Source organism: Bidens hawaiensis, unplaced genomic scaffold (genome assembly GCF_021521415.1).
Source record: "Bidens hawaiensis isolate Kalapana, Puna unplaced genomic scaffold, B.hawaiensis_p1.1 tig00019208_1, whole genome shotgun sequence".
Taxonomy (NCBI): domain Eukaryota; kingdom Viridiplantae; phylum Streptophyta; class Magnoliopsida; order Asterales; family Asteraceae; genus Bidens; species Bidens hawaiensis.
Genome location: NW_027492914.1, coordinates 177,894 through 196,284, shown reverse-complemented (window position 1 = coordinate 196,284; position 18,391 = coordinate 177,894).

Here is an 18,391-nt window from a genome sequence, read left to right as displayed (position 1 = left end):
GAAGCGGACTGGAAGGACGTTAGGTGAGACGTCGAGTGTTAAAGAAGAGAAATGATAAAGGTATAGTGCAAGATGGGCTTTTGAATAAGCAGGTATGTCCTACAACCCAGAATTATACTAAGACTAGTTCTGGTGTGAAAACATGAACCGCATGATGGTTCCTTCCCTAAATGTGGAAAATATGGTTATCGGCATGAAGAAGAATGTCGAGTGATAGTAGGCCACAGGTGTGGTAAAGATGGACGTAATGCCCCAATTGTAGAACCAATTGAAGCCATGTGAACCGGCAACCCCAACCCATTCGTGTACAGCCACTCCGAACCCAACAGCTTCAATAACAACCCATCCAAAGAAATCAAATTATGCCAAACAGTTGTACTTGCTATGAATGTGGCAGTACAGAACGTTTCAAGAGAAATTGCCCAAAGTTGAACCAAGGTGTCGTTGGAAGACGAACCTCATGACAAGCATCAACCTCTGATCAAGCAAGGAGCCGTGCTTTTGTTAGTAATTCGAATAAAGCACGTCATGATCCAAAGGTGGTATTAAGTATGTTGTAGTTTTAAATCAATAGGCTTCAGTGATACTTTTACGGTCATCAATAGAAGTTAGTTCCTGTTAACCTCCTATCATTTGGAAAGATACCGATTAGTGAAACTATAGAACCTTATACTATAGAATCGCTAACGGTAAATCCCTAATTGTTAACTAAATTGTTCGGAATTGTCCTATTATTCTGAACGATTAACCTTTCCTTATTGACCTAAGACCAGTAAAGTTAAGAAGTTTCGACGTAATAGTTAACATGGATTGGCTAACTCAACATGAAGCTGAAATCAAATATGAAAAGAAGATGATTAGAAGCTCTCTTTCGGGACGATGAAGCGATTAGATACAGAGAAAAGTATTTAAAAGAAAACATATAGAGGATGTTTCGGTGATACGTAAATTTCCACAAGTTTTCCCAGAAGAACTTCCTAGATTACCGCCAACCCGACAGGTCGAATTCAGAATCGATTTAATACCTCAAGCTGGCCCTGTTGCTAAAGCATCTTACCGACTTGCACCAACTGAAATGCAAGAATTATTGGATAAGGTTTTATACGATCTGGTTAGTCACCATGGGGTGCACCAGAGTTATTTGGGAAATGAAGGACGGAAGTGTTAGGATATGTATTGATTAGGGAGAATTGAATAAAGTGACGATCAAGAATAGGTATTCACTTCTTCGAAGTAAATGATCTATTTAACCAACTGCAAGGGGCGATTTATTTTTAGAAAATTGATCTTAGATATAGTTATCACCAAATGAAAAATCCAAGAGGAGGACGTTGCAACAACAGCGTTTCGGACTCGTTACGGCCATTATAAATTCTTATTTATGCCGTTCGGGCTAACAAATGCGCCGGCAATGTTCATGGACCTCATGAATCGAGTCTGTAAACCCTACCTCGACAAATTCGTCATCGTGTTTATTGACGATATTTTGAACTACTCGAAAAGTAAAGAGGAGCACGAGCAACACTTAAGAATAATTTTAGAACTTCTGAATCAGGAGAAGTTGTATGCAAAATTCCCCAAGTGTAACTTCTGGTTACAAGAAGTGCAATTCCTCGGTCACGTTGTAAACCATCAAGGAATACACGTTGATCCGAGTAAGGTAGAAACCATTAAAATTGGCAGTCACCCAAGGCGCCAAAGGAAATGCACCAACTTTTAGGACTAGCCGGAGACAATCAGCGGTTTATTGAAGAATTTTTTTAGCATTACCCAACTCATAATCCTTTATACGACGCAAATGTACAAATTTTATAGATGATAAGAGACCGCTGTCTCATATTCAACGAAGATGGGTCGAGTTGTTAAGCGATTATGACTGTGACATCCGTTACCACCCCGGCAAGGCTAACGTCGTAGCCGATGCCTTGAGTAGGAAAGATCGGGTTAAGCCATTGCGAGTGCGAGCGCTGGGGATGATAGTCCAGTCGAACCTTTCGGACCTGATGCGAGTCGCTCAACGTGAGGCGTTGAAAGAGGAATAATTGGAAAAGGAGGGACTTTACGGCAATGAGAAGAATTTCGAACAGCGCGTGGACGAAATTCTCTATTTCAAAAATCGGGTTTGGATTCCGACCCTCCATGACCTTCGTAATTTAATCATGGACGAAGCGCATAGATCGAAATATTCCATACATCCGGGATCGGATTGGACTATTGATGATATGAATATCTGAAAGGATTTTATTAATGGCCGAGTTTGGAGAAAGATATGGTTACGTATGTTGGTGAATATTTAAGTTATGCAAGAATAAGACTGCACACCGAAAACCCTAGGGAACGCCACAACGACAGAAAAATTCGCCAATGATAGTGGGAATAAATTACAATGGATTTCGGGACGCAAATTCCCAAGATATATCAAAGGCATGAGGTAAATTGGGTAATCGCGGATCGATTAACCAATCCTCGCATTACATCCCAATCTAGGACGATTACCACAATGAATTCTCCCCAAATTCATGATGGTGAAATGGTATCTCGTCGTGGAGTACCATTTTCAATTATTTCAGATCGAAATAGTCATCCTACTTCCATTATTGGAAGGCGGGGAAGAAAGCATCGAGAGCTTGAAGCTTTCTATGGGTGAAGTAATTATCACCAATTTGTTAAATTGAAAATGAGCGTCAATCAAGCCATAGGATTCGAATTGATTCGAGAAACAACCAATCAGATTTATAATATTTAAGATAAGTTGAAAGCAGCACGAGATTGGCAAAGGATTTATGCCAACATTCATAGGAAACCATTGGCACTGGAAAGAGGTGACAAGGCATTTTTAAGGCATCACCTTAGAGAGGTGATATGAGGTTTGGCAAAACCGAAAATAGCTCCTTAATATATTGGACCTCATGAGACTATCTCCATGATTGGTCATTTAGTTTATCGATTAAAGTACTCCAGGGGCTAAGTACTATACATGACGTTTTGCCATGTATACGGATTGAAAAGTACCTAAGCGATGAGGCAACGAAAGTACCAGTAATGGAGGTACTCATAGAAGACATGCTTGATATCATAAATAATTCCGTAGAGATAGTAGACGGGAAAACTAAGCAGTTTGGACACACCAAGCTTTATTGATTAAGATTAAGTGGAATTCACAGCAAGGACCAGATTATACCTCGTAACGCGAGGGTGAATTCTGAAGGAAAAACCCCCACCTTTCTCTCGGAAGGGGACAGTGGGCGTGTAAAATTTCGAGGACGAAATTTCTTAACGGGGGAGAATGTAACAATTCCGACGAAACCGGTAGACAATAGTTACGTTATATTTAATGTCAGGTACATGAATTACCATAGTAATTATACGAGAATACATGGTTCACTGTATTGATTGTACGTGAATATATAATTCATCGTAATAAATATGCGATTAATCGATCGATAGTTATTGAAACCCGAACGAATCGAGGATTACATTATAGACGAGATATATGATATTTAGTGATGTTTACGAAGTATTAAAGCTTCGGAATAAGTGAATTAAAGCTCAGAAAAAGAATTTTCGATTTAATGGTACTTCGGTACGTTAAGCGAAACCTTTAATACCAAACCAAGCAAGAGACGATCGATCAAGCCGAAAAAGATGCACAATTATTAATGATATGGTGTTTTAAGTTAATAAATGTCATGGTTTAAGTTTTTAAAGTTTTTAAATCGGTTTTATATAAATTTCATTTTTAAGCCGAAAACGACCGTTTTAGCCTCGTTTTAAGCCGAATTAAACATTTAACCGAAAAACGAACTGAACCAGATTATCCAAAACATTATCCAGATTACAGAAATCTGAATGAATGGCTAAAAATGGAGAGGTGGGTCCCACCCCACCCCCCTTGAGTGGTCCGATCGGATAAGGGAGGGGGATAACCCCTCCTCCTTATTTTTTTTCACAAACACATTCAACAAATCTTCCTTCTCTCTCAACTTCATGATCTAAAACCGAGATTTTGTAGCAAGAACAACGAGGTAAAGATCGAGATATTTACGTTTCCATCTTCGTTTCTTAAGTTTATTTGCAAGAAAATGAGGTTTCAAAGATGAAAACCGATTCTTGCATGATCAAGTGATGTATACGGGTTATACAAGGGATCTTGGTCCAAGAAAGGAGTTAAACGAACCAAAAACGAATTTTTACGGTTTAAACTTTAGTTTTGAAACAATAGCCGAAACTATAGTGTAAGAGGCTTGATTGTGAGTGTAACTTGCTTGGTATTGTGGTACGTTGGTTGTAGGTTCTGTATTTAGTGGTAAATAAGACGGAAAGACGAGTGTGTAGCTTGTAGGGGCGGAAAACAAAAGGTATATTCGGTTTATGTTCGATTATGGATTTTTGGACAGATTGTGGATGGTTTAGAGTTAGGTCATGAAATTTTACAGAGGTGTTAAATACATGAAAATATGAGTTCTGTGAATTTTTGGTAATTTTTGGACAAAGGATGAATATTTGGTGAATTTAATGCTCGGTTTTGGCTAAAAATGGTGAAAAATAGTTAAATATCATGAAAAATTCTGGAAAATTCCAGATAAGCTTTTTATAACATTTATAAGTCACATAAAAAATTTTAGGTCAGTTGGAGAAGTCTAAGTAGGCTTTTCGGTTAAACGAGTTCTAGGGTTTTCTAGCTCGGTTTTAGCGAAAATGGCATGTAAAAAGAGATTTTGGTTCTGGAAAAATTACAGGGGACTATGTGGATGGCAGGGGTCATCCAGGAAAAATTTGGGATTTTTCTAAGGTCGTTTGGTATTTACGACATATTTAGCGTTTAAATAGTGTTTAAAAATAGATAAATATATTTTAAATATAAAAATTAATTCTGGAAATATTTTTATAAAATTCCCCACTGTCAAAAAGTGATTTGTGCAAAATCTCAAGATCCGAGGATGAACGAATATTTATTTGGAATAAAAGTGAACTTTTGTAATATAAAACGCGTAAACCAGCAAAGTTCGGGTGGACGAGCTGACTGGTGTATAAAAACCCTGAAAAATGAACTATTTTCATATAACTGAGTTAAACAAGTAAAAATAAATCATCCGAAAATAATTCGGATGATTTGGGTAATTTTATCCGATAAAACAGTTTCCGGTGCACCAAAGACGGAAACGGGTCCCGCGGCCAATCGGGGCGTCTAAACCGAGCTCTAATTTCACAAATTTAATTAAATTATCAGTCAACAACTATTTCCGGGTCGTGTGTGACCAAACTCATTTTTTAAACGTAAAAACGGATAACCGTGCTAGGCACGCAAAACGGGAAAAACGACTAATAGAAATTTGACTAGTGAACTCTAAACGATATGACAATCTGAGTCCGGAGAAGTGTTTCTGGGTTAACATTGCCCCCGGAATGGGTACAGTACTGGGTTAACAGTGTCCCAGATGTCCCTAGAAGTGTTTCTTGGTTAACATTGTCCCCGGAGTGGGTACAGTACTGGGTTAACAGTGTCCCCAGATGTACCGGTTGATACGGTTAAAGATTATATAAACAATAATTGTATAATAACGATCGTAGGGATCATATTACAGATTGGACGTGTTAACTGATAATGATTGTTGTTACCTGCTTGCATGTGCTAAGGTGAGTTTCACGAGCCCCTTTTTCTGAATTGTTTTTAAATATCTTCTCGGGGCGGAAGCATGTTACTACTGAAATGTTTAAGTACATACTGAACGCATTGATTTGCGTGGATTTATATATATTTTATTGTACGGGAATCGTACGGAAATGTACTAAGATGGTAATTGTCTGAGTTGCTAACATTCTAAGGCCCCGGAACACGAGTGATTAACTGAAAGCCGGTAGAGTGTGGATAGTACTATTGGTCTGACAAACCCAACTGGTCCGGCATGGATTTGCTGATGTTTCTCAGCCAGTTGCACATGTCTATTTTGTTGTTATATATTTTGCTATGTAATGTTAGACATAGCGGTTTGGGGCAGGTTCGTGGGCGGAGTATGCCACGGGGTTGTGTGTGGATAGTCAGAGGTTTCACTCGTGGGCTCAGCATAATTACATCGATAATATTATATTTTGATATTGATTTATCATGGTTTACTCGAATTGTGAAACTCACCAACTATTCGTAGTTGACCCGTTTTCTCACATGCTTTTCAGGTACGATTAAGATGAAGTGATTGCTTACGTGCTAAGTGCTTGATGTGTATAAGATTTGCGTGCGAGATGTTAGGATACATTATAATAAATAGAATTATGTATCGTATTGTATGATGTGTGCATCACCTAGACGGTAATGAAATACGAGATAATGTAATTTGAAGTATATTAATGTATTCAGTTTTCTTTATAAACAATGTGGTTGATATCAGAGGTGTCTGTTGCATCCCGTTTACGTTTCCGCTGCGGTTACGGGGTGTTACAAGCTTCTTTCCAATCATGTGTCAATGTCTACTATCTTGTGCAACCAGCTGGCTATTTAAGCCATTCAGTATTTCAAAGCAAATCAACCACAACTACCATACTCCAAAAAGTGTTTTACCGAGTCATTTTTCTCCATCAACGACCTTCTTGTAGAAACACTACAAAACCTTCAGATAGAAATGGCCATCTTTATGCCACGGATCACGCAAGCAAAACAGATTCTGAGACGATCATTCTCAAATGGAAGGTGTGCAGCAACACCCATGGACATTTCCAAAGGATATTTTGCTGTTTATGTCGGCGAACAAGAGAAAACACGATTTCTGGTTCGCGTATCACTATTAAGTCGGCCAGAATTTCAAGAACTACTGCAACTGGCGGAGGAACAGTTTGAGTACGACCATCCAATGGGTGGGCTAACTGTTAGTGAAGACGTATTTGCTGATCTAGCATCACGTTGCGGTGCCTTGTGATGCTTTGTTTATCATATAACATTTTTGTAAAGAACATCAACTAGGATCTTACACATATTTGTAAATAGAGATTGGTAACAATTTTTTGTGAAATTCAAATTTGGAGCAACCTCAAGTTTATTGAACTACATATAACTTATTCTATAAGCAATGACCATTTGGATGAAATACATATTTCACGATCTTTAATTTTTGTAGGCTGAATTTTAACCAAATGTATATATAAAACCGGATAGATGTGTATATGATTACTTTAGGATCTGTTTTTTATATAAAAAAAATGATTGAAACAAAGGGAAAGATTCATGCGGTAAAGGTACAATACACATATTAGGCATGCAATTGAAATCAATTACACTTTCATTCGTTGTGTTTGGTTCGGCAACCAAAACGATTCATTTGTGCCTCACAAACAATGTGGAATTCGATTGAGTTGGAGTTCAGGCTTGGATATCCTAAGTTCAAATTAGAATTGCTTGGTTAGCTGGAACTCTTCGACCCGCTATACATATGTTTTACGTAAAACGCAATACACGGTTAAAAACGAAAAACAGGTTGTGCGAGTTATGTGAAATAATTAGCCTGGGATCGCGAAACCCGTATGCGAATTTGTCACTATTGGCATTACGGTTCATAGCTAGTCATTGATAATTTTCAATCTCAACCGTTATTCTAAACCTGATTATACAACTAATTAAGTCTTTATTTCAAAGAAATTCAACATGTCTGCTTCTATGATCGTCGAATTTCTTGTACCTGGATTCACGAGTGTATGTGTTACGCGTTAAAGGTACGAAAGATTATTTCTAGGTCTACGAGACACAAATCATATGCGGATAAAACACACACTATAGAATATTATATATATATTTTTATGTTGCTGATTTCCATAGTTAGAGGTTATTGTGCTAAAATTTAATAGAACTGTCTCTTAATTATCTGTCCTTATCCTAATAACGTAGATACTCCTAATATATTTATAATTAAGGTCAATGGTTTCGTTATGTTGTAAACATATCAGCTTAGTTTTAACAAATTCCTATGACAGGTTTTCCAAAATGTGAAATCCTAGCCTTAAACAGGTCACATTTGAACCACACAAAAAATTCATCATAGGTTATTTGGTTATAATGCGGAATGTCCTACATATTAAAGATTAGGCATCTAACAGCACACAGGGACCATAAGGTATTTCCTGTTGGATATATATTGTAACAGGTCGTTTGGGTTCATAAATGTCATTCAAATTATTTTGGGATGAAGAGAGACAATTCCATGTGAAGCTTCTTTCCAATCATGTGTCATTGTCTACTATCTTGTGCAACTAGCTGGCTATTTAAGCCATTCGGTATTTCAAAGCAAATCAACCACAAATTCCATACTCCAAAAATTCTTTTACCGACTCATTTTTCTCCATCAGCGACCTTCTTGTAGAAACACTACTAAACCTTCACATAGAAATGGCCATCTTTATGCCACGGATCACACAAGCAAAACAGATTCTGAGACGATCATTCTCAAATGGAAGGAGTGCAGCAACACCCACGTACATTCCCAAAGGATATTTTTCTGTTTATGTCGGCGAACAAGAGAAAAGACGATTTTTGGTCCGCGTATCACTCTTAAGCCGGCCTGAATTTCAAGAACTACTGCAACTGGCGGAGGAACAGTTTGAGTACGACCATCCAATGGGTGGGCTAACCATTCCATGTAGTGAAGATGTATTTGCTGACCTAGCATCACGTTTCGGTGCCTTGTGATACTTTATTTATCATATAGCATTTTTGTAAATAACATAAACTAGGATCTTACACATATTTTTAAATAGATATTCGTAACAATTTTTTGTGAAATACAAATTGGGAGCAACCTCAAGTTTATTGATCTACTATAACTTATTCTATAAGCAATAACCATTTGGATGAAATACATATTTCACGTTCTATAATTTTTGTAGGCTGAATTTTAACCAAATGTATATACAAATCCGGATAGATGTGTATATGATTACTTAAGGATCAGTTTTTTATAGAAAAAAATGATTGAAACAAAGGGAAAGATTCGTGCGGTAAAGGTTCAATACACATATTAGCCATGTAATTGAAATCAATTACACTTTCATTCGTTGTGTTTTGTTCGGCAACCACAACGATTCATTGGTGCATCAAAAACAACGTGGAATTCGATTGAGTTGGAGTTCAGGCTTGGATACCCTAAGTTCAAATTAGAATTGCTTGGTTAGCTGGAACGCTTCGACCCGCTATACATATGTTTTACGTAAAACGCAATACACGGTTAAAACGAAAAACAGGTTGTGTGAGTTTTGTGAAATAATTAGCCTGGGATCGCGAAACCCGTATGCGAATTTGTCACTATTGGCATTACGGTTCATAGCTAGTCATTGATAATTTTCGATCTCAACCGTTATTCTAAACCTGATTATACAACTAATTAAGTCTTTATTTCAAAGAAATTCAACATGTCTGCTTCAATGATCGTCGAATTTCTTGTACCTGGATTCACGAGTGTATGTGTTACACGTTAAAGGTACCGAAAGATTATTTCTAGGTCAAGGCAGACACAAATCATATGCGGATAAAACACACACTATAGAATATTATATATATATTTTTATGTTGCTGATTTCCATAGTTAGAGGTTATTGTGCTAAAATTTAATAGAACTGTCTCTTAATTATCTGTCCTTATCCTAATAACGTAGATCCTCCTAATATATTTATAATTAAGGTCAATGGGTCCGTTATGTTGTAACCATGTCAGCTGACTTTTAACAAATTCCGACGACAAGTTTTCCAAAATGTGAAATCCTAGCCTTAAACAGGTCACATTTGAACCACACAAAAAATTCATTATAGGTTATTTGGTTATAATGCGGAATGTCCTACATATTAAAGATTAGGAATCTAACAGCAGACAGGGACCATAAGGGATTTTATGTAGGATATATATTGTAACAGGTCGTTTGGGTTCATAAATGTCATTCAAATTATTTTGGGTCTTTTCGATGAAGAGAGACAATTCCATGTGAAGCTTCTTTCCAATCATGTGTCATTGTCTGCTATCTTGTGCAACCAGATGGCTATTTAAGCAATTCAGTATTTCAAAGCAAATCAACCACAACTTCCATACTCCAAAATGTCTTTTACCGAGTCATTTTTCTCCATCAACGACCTTCTTGTAGAAACACTACAAAACCTTCAGATAGAAATGGCAATCTTTATTTCACGTACTATAATTTTTTTAGGCTGAATTTTAACCAAATGTATATACAAATCCGGATAGATGTGTATATGATTACTTAAGGATCAGTTTTTTATAGAAAAAAATGATTGAAACAAAGGGAAAGATTCGTGCGGTAAAGGTACAATACACATATTAGCCATGCAATTGAAATCAATTACACTTTCATTCGTTGTGTTTGGTTCGGCAACCACAATGATTCATTGGTGCATCAAAAACAATGTGGAATTCGATTGAGTTGGAGTTCAGGCTTGGATACCCTAAGTTCAAATTATAAATGCTTGGTTAGCTGGAACGCTTCGACCAGATATACATATGTTTTACCTAAAACGCAATACACGATTAAAAACGAAAAACAAGTTGTGTGGGTTATGTGAATTAATTAGACAGGGATCGCGAAACCCGTATACCATTTGTCACTATTGGCATTACGGTTCATAGCTAGTCATTGATAATTTTCAATCTCAACCGTTATTCTAAACCTGATTATACAACTAATTAAGTCTTTATTTCAAAGAAATTCAACATGTCTGCTTCTATGATCGTCGAATTTCTTGTACCTGGATTCACGAGTGTATGTGTTACGCGTTAAAGGTACCGAAAGATTATTTCTAGGTCTAGGCAGACACAAATCATATGCGGATAAAACACACACTATTTAATATTATATATATATATATTTATGTTGCTGATTTCCATAGTTAGAGGTTATTGTGCTGAAATTTAATAGAACTGTCTCTTAATTATCTGTCCTTGTCCTAATAACGTAGATACTCCTAATATATTTATAATTACGGTCAATGGGTCCATTATGTTGTAACCATGTCAGCTGAGTTTTAAAAAATTCCTACGACAGGTTTGCCAAAATGTGAAATCCTAGCCTTAAACAGGTCACATTTGAACCACACAAAAAATTCATTATAGGTTATTTGGTTATAATGCGGAATGTCCTACATATTAAAGATTAGGAATCTAACAGCAGACAGGGACCATAAGGGATTTTCTGTAGGATATATATTGTAACAGGTCGTTTGGGTTCATAAATGTCATTCAAATTATTTTGGGTCTTTTCGATAAAGAGAGACAATTCCATGTGAAGCTTCTTTCCAATCATGTGTCATTGTCTGCTATCTTGTGCAACCAGATGGCTATTTAAGAAATTCAGTATTTCAAAGCAAATCAACCACAACTTCCATACTCCAAAAAGTCTTTTACCGAGTCATTTTTCTCCATCAACGACCTTCTTGTAGAAACACTACAAAACCTTCAGATCGAAATGGCCATCTTTATGCCACGGATCACGCAAGCAAAACAGATTCTGAGACGATCATTCTCAAATGGAAGGAGTGCAGCAACACCCATGGACATTCCCAAAGGATATTTTGCTGTTTATGTCGGCGAACAAGAGAGAACACGATATCTGGTTCGCGTATCACTCTTAAGCCGGCCAGAATTTCAAGAACTACTGCAACTGGCGGAGGAACAGTTTGAGTACGACCATCCAATGGGTGGGCTAACCGTTCCATGTAGTGAAGATGTATTTGCTGATCTAGCATCACGTTGCGGTGCCTTGTGATGCTTTGTTTGTCATATAGCATTTTTGTAAAGAACATCAACTAGGATCTTACACATATTTGTAAATAGAGATTCGTAACAATTTTTTGTGAAAGTCAAATTTGGAGCAACCTCAAGTTTATTGAACTACACGTAACTTATTTTATAAGCAATGACCATTTGGATGAAATACATATTTCACGATCTTTAATTTTTGTAGGCTGAATTTTAACCTAATGTATATATAAAACCGGATAGATGTGTATATGATTACTTTAGGATCTGTTTTTTATATAAAAAAATGATTGAACAAAGGGAAAGATTCATGCGGTAAAAGTACAATACACATATTAGGCATGCAATTGAAATCAATTACACTTTCATTCGTTATGTTTGGTTCGGCAACCACAACGATTCATTGGTGCATCACAAACAATGTGGAATTCGGTTAAGTTGGAGTTCAGGCTTGGATACCCGAAGTTCAAATTAGAAATGCTTGGTTAGCTGGAACGCTTCGACCCGCTATGCATATGTTATACGTAAAACGCAATACACGGTTAAAAACGAAAAACAGGTTTTGTGGGTTATGTGAATTAATTAGCATGGTATCGCGAAACCCGTATACCATTTGTCACTATTCGCATTACGGTTCATAGCTAGTCATTGATAATTTTCGATCTCAACCGTTATTCTAAACCTGATTATATAACTAATTAAGTCTTTATTTCAAAGAAATTCAACATGTCTGCTTCTATGATCGTCGAATTTCTTGTACCTGGATTCACGAGTGTATGTGTTACGCGTTAAGGGTACCGAAAGATTAATTTTAGGTCTATGCAGACACAAATCGTAAGCGGATAAAACACACACTATAGAATATTATATATATATAAATATATATATATATATATATATATATATATATATATTTATTTATGTTGCCGTTCCATAGTCAGAGGTTATTGTGCTGAAATTTAACAGAACTGTCTCTTAATTATCTATCCTTATCTTAATAACGTAGATACGCCTAATATATTTATAATTAAGGTCAATGGGTCCGTTATGCTGTAACTGGTCGTTCGGGTTCATAAATGTCATTCAAATTATTTTGGGTCTTTTCGATAAAGAGAGACAATTCCATGTGAAGCTTCTTTCCAATCATGTGTCAATGTCTACTATCTTGTGCAACCAGCTGGCTATTTAAGCCATTCAGTATTTCAAAGCAAATCAACCACAACTTCCATACTCCAAAAAGTCTTTTACCGAGTCATTTTTCTCCATCAACGATCTTCTTGTAGAAACACTACAAAACCTTCAGATAGAAATGACCATCTTTATGCCACGGATCACGCAAGCAAAACAGATTCTGAGATGATCATTCTCAAATGGAAGGAGTGCAGCAACACCCATGGACATTCCCAAAGGATATTTTGCTGTTTATGTCGGCGAACAAGAGAAAAGACGATTTCTGGTTCGCGTATCACTCTTAAGCCGGCCAGAATTTCAAGAACTACTGCAAATGGCGGAGGAACAGTTTGAGTACGACCATCCAATGGGTGGGCTAAACGTTCCATGTAGTGAAGATGTATTTGCTGATCTAGCATCACGTTGCGGTGCCTTGTGATGCTTTGTTTATCATATAACATTTTGGTAAAGAACATCAACTAGGATCTTACAATAATTTGTAAATAGAGATTCGTAACAATTTTTTGTGAAATTCAAATTTGGAGCAACCTCAAGTTTATTGAACTACATATAACTTATTCTATAAGCAATGACCATTTGGATGAAGTACATATTTCACGTTCTATAATTTTTGTAGGCTGAATTTTAACCAAATGTATATACAAATCCGGATAGATGTGTATATGATTACTTAAGGATCAGTTTTTTATAGAAAAAAAATGATTGAAACAAAGGGAAAGATTCGTGCGGTAAAGGTACAATACACATATTAGCCATGCAATTGAAATCAATTACACTTTCATTCGTTGTGTTTGGTTCGGCAACCACAATGAGTCATTGGTGCATCAAAAACAATGTGGAATTCGATTGAGTTGGAGTTCAGGCTTGGATACCCTAAGTTCAAATTATAAATGCTTGGTTAGCTGGAACGCTTCGACCTGGTATACATATGTTTTACCTAAAACGCAATACACGATTATAAACGAAAAACAGGTTGTGTGGGTTATGTGAATTAATTAGACAGGGATCGCGAAACCCGTATACCATTTGTCACTATTGGCATTACGGTTCATAGCTAGTCATTGATAATTTTCAATCTCAACCGTTATTCTAAACCTGATTATACAACTAATTAAGTCTTTATTTCAAAGAAATTCAACATGTCTGCTTCTATGATCGTCGAATTTCTTGTACCTGGATTCACGAGTGTATGTGTTACGCGTTAAAGGTACCGAAAGATTATTTCTAGGTCTAGGCAGACACAAATCATATGCGGATAAAACACACACTATTGAATATTATATATATATATATATATATATATATATTTATGTTGCTGATTTCCATAGTTAGAGGTTATTGTGCTGAAATTTAATAGAACTGTCTCTTAATTATCTGTCCTTATCCTAATAACGTAGATACTCCTAATATATTTATAATTACGGTCAATGGGTCCGTTATGTTGTAACCATATCAGCTGAGTTTTAACAAATTCCTACGACAGGTTTGCCAAAATGTGAAATCCTAACCATAAAAAGGTCACATTTGAACCACACAAAAAATTCATTATAGGTTATTTGGTTATAATGCGGAATGTCCTACATATTAAAGATTAGGAATCTAACAGCAGACAGGGACCATAAGGGATTTTCTGTAGGATATATATTGTAACAGGTCGTTTGGGTTCATAAATGTCATTCAAATTATTTTGGGTCTTTTCGATAAAGAGAGACAATTCCATGTGAAGCTTCTTTCCAATCATGTGTCATTGTCTGCTATCTTGTGCAACCAGCTGGCTATTTAAGCAATTCAGTATTTCAAAGCAAATCAACCACAACTTCCATACTCCAAAAAGTCTTTTACCGAGTCATTTTTCTCCATCAACGACCTTCTTGTAGAAACACTACAAAACCTTCAGATAGAAATGGCCATCTTTATGCCACGGATCACGCAAGCAAAACAGATTCTGAGACGATCATTCTCAAATGGAAGGAGTGCAGCAACACCCATGGACATTCCCAAAGGATATTTTGCTGTTTATGTTGGCGAACAAGAGAGAACACGATATCTGGTTCGCGTATCACTCTTAAGCCGGCCAGAATTTCAAGAACTACTGCAACTAGCGGAGGAACAGTTTGAGTACGACCATCAAATGGGTGGGCTAACCGTTCCATGTAGTGAAGATGTATTTGCTGATCTAGCATCACGTTGCGGTGCCTTGTGATGCTTTGTTTATCATATAGCATTTTTGTAAAGAACATCAACTAGGATCTTACACATATTTGTAAATAGAGATTCGTAACAATTTTTTGTGAAAGTCAAATTTGGAGCAACCTCAAGTTTATTGAACTACACGTAACTTATTCTATAAGCAATGACCATTTGGATGAAATACATATTTCACGATCTTTAATTTTTGTAGGCTGAATTTTAACCAAATGTATATATACAACCGGATAGATGTGTATATGATTACTTTATGATCTGTTTTTTATATAAAAAAAATGATTGAAACAAAGGGAAAGATTCAGGCGGTAAAGGTACAATACACATATTAGGCATGCAATTGAAATCAATTACACTTTCATTCGTTATGTTTGGTTCGGCAACCACAACGATTCATTGGTGCATCACAAACAATGTGGAATTCGATTGAGTTGGAGTTCAGGCTTGGATACCCGAAGTTCAAATTAGAAATGCTTGGTTAGCTGGAACGCTTCGACCCGCTATGCATATGTTATACGTAAAACGCAATACACGGTTAAAAACGAAAAACAGGTTTTGTGGGTTATGTGAATTAATTAGCATGGTATCGCGAAACCCGTATACCATTTGTCACTATTCGCATTACGGTTCATAGCTAGTCATTGATAATTTTCGATCTCAACCGTTATTCTAAACCTGATTATATAACTAATTAAGTCTTTATTTCAAAGAAATTCAACATGTCTGCTTCTATGATCGTCGAATTTCTTGTACCTGGATTCACGAGTGTATGTGTTACGCGTTAAAGGTACCGAAAGATTAATTCTAGGTCTATGCAGACACAAATCGTAAGCGGATAAAACACACACTATAGAATATTATATATATATAAATATATATATATATATATATATATATATATATATATTTATTTATGTTGCCGTTCCATAGTCAGAGGTTATTGTGCTGAAATTTAACAGAACTGTCTCTTAATTATCTATCCTTATCTTAATAACGTAGATACGCCTAATATATTTATAATTAAGGTCAATGGGTCCGTTATGCTGTAACTGGTCGTTCGGGTTCATAAATGTCATTCAAATTATTTTGGGTCTTTTCGATAAAGAGAGACAATTCCATGTGAAGCTTCTTTCCAATCATGTGTCAATGTCTACTATCTTGTGCAACCAGCTGGCTATTTAAGCCATTCAGTATTTCAAAGCAAATCAACCACAACTTCCATACTCCAAAAAGTCTTTTACCGAGTCATTTTTCTCCATCAACGATCTTCTTGTAGAAACACTACAAAACCTTCAGATAGAAATGACCATCTTTATGCCACGGATCACGCAAGCAAAACAGATTCTGAGATGATCATTCTCAAATGGAAGGAGTGCAGCAACACCCATGGACATTCCCAAAGGATATTTTGCTGTTTATGTCGGCGAACAAGAGAAAAGACGATTTCTGGTTCGCGTATCACTCTTAAGCCGGCCAGAATTTCAAGAACTACTGCAAATGGCGGAGGAACAGTTTGAGTACGACCATCCAATGGGTGGGCTAAACGTTCCATGTAGTGAAGATGTATTTGCTGATCTAGCATCACGTTGCGGTGCCTTGTGATGCTTTGTTTATCATATAACATTTTGGTAAAGAACATCAACTAGGATCTTACAATAATTTGTAAATAGAGATTCGTAACAATTTTTTGTGAAATTCAAATTTGGAGCAACCTCAAGTTTATTGAACTACATATAACTTATTCTATAAGCAATGACCATTTGGATGAAGTACATATTTCACGTTCTATAATTTTTGTAGGCTGAATTTTAACCAAATGTATATACAAATCCGGATAGATGTGTATATGATTACTTAAGGATCAGTTTTTTATAGAAAAAAATGATTGAAACAAAGGGAAAGATTCGTGCGGTAAAGGTACAATACACATATTAGCCATGCAATTGAAATCAATTACACTTTCATTCGTTGTGTTTGGTTCGGCAACCACAATGAGTCATTGGTGCATCAAAAACAATGTGGAATTCGATTGAGTTGGAGTTCAGGCTTGGATACCCTAAGTTCAAATTATAAATGCTTGGTTAGCTGGAACGCTTCGACCTGGTATACATATGTTTTACCTAAAACGCAATACACGATTATAAACGAAAAAACAGGTTGTGTGGGTTATGTGAATTAATTAGACAGGGATCGCGAAACCCGTATACCATTTGTCACTATTGGCATTACGGTTCATAGCTAGTCATTGATAATTTTCAATCTCAACCGTTATTCTAAACCTGATTATACAACTAATTAAGTCTTTATTTCAAAGAAATTCAACATGTCTGCTTCTATGATCGTCGAATTTCTTGTACCTGGATTCACGAGTGTATGTGTTACGCGTTAAAGGTACCGAAAGATTATTTCTAGGTCTAGGCAGACACAAATCATATGCGGATAAAACACACACTATTGAATATTTTATATATATATATATATATATATATATATATATATATATATATATATATATATATATATATATATTTATGTTGCTGATTTCCATAGTTAGAGGTTATTGTGCTGAAATTTAATAGAACTGTCTCTTAATTATCTGTCCTTATCCTAATAACGTAGATACTCCTAATATATTTATAATTACGGTCAATGGGTCCATTATGTTGTAACCATGTCAGCTGAGTTTTAAAAAATTCCTACGACAGGTTTGCCTTAAAAAGGTCACATTTGAACCACACAAAAAATTCATTATAGGTTATTTGGTTATAATGCGGAATGTCCTACATATTAAAGATTAGGAATCTAACAGCAGACAGGGACCATAAGGGATTTTCTGTAGGATATATATTGTAACAGGTCGTTTGGGTTCATAAATGTCATTCAAATTATTTTGGGTCTTTTCGATAAAGAGAGACAATTCCATGTGAAGCTTCTTTCCAATCATGTGTCATTGTCTGCTATCTTGTGCAACCAGCTGGCTATTTAAGCAATTCAGTATTTCAAAGCAAATCAACCACAACTTCCATACTCCAAAAAGTCTTTTACCGAGTCATTTTTCTCCATCAACGACCTTCTTGTAGAAACACTACAAAACCTTCAGATAGAAATGGCCATCTTTATGCCACGGATCACGCAAGCAAAACAGATTCTGAGACGATCATTCTCAAATGGAAGGAGTGCAGCAACACCCATGGACATTCCCAAAGGATATTTTGCTGTTTATGTTGGCGAACAAGAGAGAACACGATATCTGGT